The sequence below is a fragment of the Gymnodraco acuticeps genome, unplaced genomic scaffold (assembly GCF_902827175.1).
Source record: "Gymnodraco acuticeps unplaced genomic scaffold, fGymAcu1.1, whole genome shotgun sequence".
In the NCBI taxonomy this organism is placed as follows: domain Eukaryota; kingdom Metazoa; phylum Chordata; class Actinopteri; order Perciformes; family Bathydraconidae; genus Gymnodraco; species Gymnodraco acuticeps.
The window spans coordinates 32535-34442 of NW_022992099.1; the positions used below are offsets into that span (position 1 = coordinate 32535).

At 44.8% G+C, this 1908-nt stretch overlaps 1 long non-coding RNA gene across 1 annotated transcript; it reads right to left on the reverse strand.

Annotated features, from left to right (window-relative positions):
- Positions 1-1121: 1121 nt before the first annotated feature.
- LOC117537575 lies at positions 1122-1604 on the reverse strand. Its single transcript, XR_004567743.1, has 3 exons — positions 1553-1604; positions 1370-1397; positions 1122-1244 (listed from the first exon to the last, which is right to left on the reverse strand). It is a non-coding gene; the product is annotated as an uncharacterized LOC117537575 (long non-coding RNA).
- Between the last annotated feature and the right edge of the window lie 304 nt (positions 1605-1908).

Here is a 1908-nt window from a genome sequence, read left to right on the forward strand (position 1 = left end):
GAACCAGGTTCAATTAACTGCTGTTTCAGTTCAGAAGACTCTCTAAATCTGTGTAAGCGATCCCGAAGGATTTTGGTATCAGTAATGGGGTGTGGTCCTGCCTAAGTGTGTAGGGTGCAATCTTACCTTTAAGCAGGAGAGGACAGCGCAGATTTATTTAAAGTTCTCCCAATCCAAAAAGGTGGGATGATTTTATTTGAAGAAAATGGTCCACACTTAAACAGGTTTTTACCTTCTCTCGTTACAATATGACAATCATACAAAACATATCATGCTGTGGTACTTTTCTAATATAAAACCTCAATTCAGTTTCACATTTCTTACACTAAATTCTAACTTCAGCTGCCCTCTTCAGTTGAAACATTAAAAGTGTAATCTGACAGAATCCAGAGGACCTCCTCATGAATGGTCGGTGCTAAAAACACATTCAAACTTTCATTCAACAATTCACCAATCAATCTGAGAGATCTTACCAAGTTGAGAGAACCTTCCAAGGAGAAGCCCCACTCTGGAGCTTTCTCCTTTAAGAAGGGCCTAAAAACCTTTCTTTTAAAAAAAATCCTTTTATTAAACTTGTGTTTCTTTAAAAAATAAAAGTATATGATGCCCCTTGTAGCACTTTGAGATGACTTTTAGCAATGAAAGGTGCTTTACCAATCAAATGCATTATTCTTATTATGATCATTAGGTTGGACACTCCCTATGCAGGAGCCATCGGATGCCCCCCCAGAGTCTCTTCACCCCAACTGGACCCCCCGATGCCGAACTCAGTCGTCAGGTGGACAAACTCTGGCATATAGGTGTCCTCTTTCAGGAAGAGCAAGGCATCACCAGATCCAAGAGCCCCTCCAGTCCAGTGGACCCCCTTCCAGTAGCTCATTGGCCGGGTCCTGCGTCCCACTCTCAGTATGCAGATATCCGGATGACCTCATCGTTCAGAGTGAGATGTTGGGGCAGGTAAAGGCGGGGCTCCAAGCTGACCTGAAGGAGAGTGAGTTGGGGTATCTGGGGTCGATGGAGTCTCCTCTTTGGTGCCGGGGTGGGTGGGAGGTGGTGGGAGGCAGCAGCAGGTGTATGAGCAACACATCTTTAAGAAAAGCTTTAAGTACAATGGATTGTTGTTGTTCATTTCATATTGAGGAGAGCTAACAGGAAGTCTCTCATCAGCTGCAGTCTTCTTCTGTATTTTCCAAAATGCCTCCACGCTCCTCTGGACGTCTCGAACTCGCCCCGTGATGAATAAACTGAGAACAAATCAAACCTGAGCTGCAGACTTGTCTGGAACACCAGAAACACACTGAGCAATAACTACATTTTAATTAAGTGGTGAAACCTCAGTAAATAAGCTTCACTTGGTACGACCTCTCACCTTTCTGTGTGTCTTCACTTCCTGTCACCTGAGAGGAGAAGGAGAGAGAGAGAGAGAGAGGATGATGATGATGAAACAAAGAGAAACAGCCAGAATGATGAAGAGTGTTGTTTTCCTCTGAGCTCATGCTCCATGAAAGAGTTTAGTATCTGGATGAATGGAGGACATGGTTTCAGTACTCACAGGTCTTCTGGATCGTGGCTCTGATCGGCTCTCCACATCTGATCCTGTAGGGACGAACACAACCCAACAGCTTGAGATCCAGTTTAAATAAGTGTTGGTTCTTTGAGTCAGCTTCAGAGTCCTGATCTCATGCTCTACATCCCATCATATCCTCTCTGCAAACACTACGACTGCCTGCCACAGCTCTCAGCTGACAGGAAGTAACCAGTCATTGGTGGAGAACAGGGGGGTCCAAACTCTTTCCCCGAGGGCCTCATACAGAAAGAGATATGAAGGTCTGGGCCGCTCTCTAGAGGTATGTTGCCTCATGAGTTCAGTTATAGTCAGAAACCTCAGATGAAGGTAAAGGATGCTTG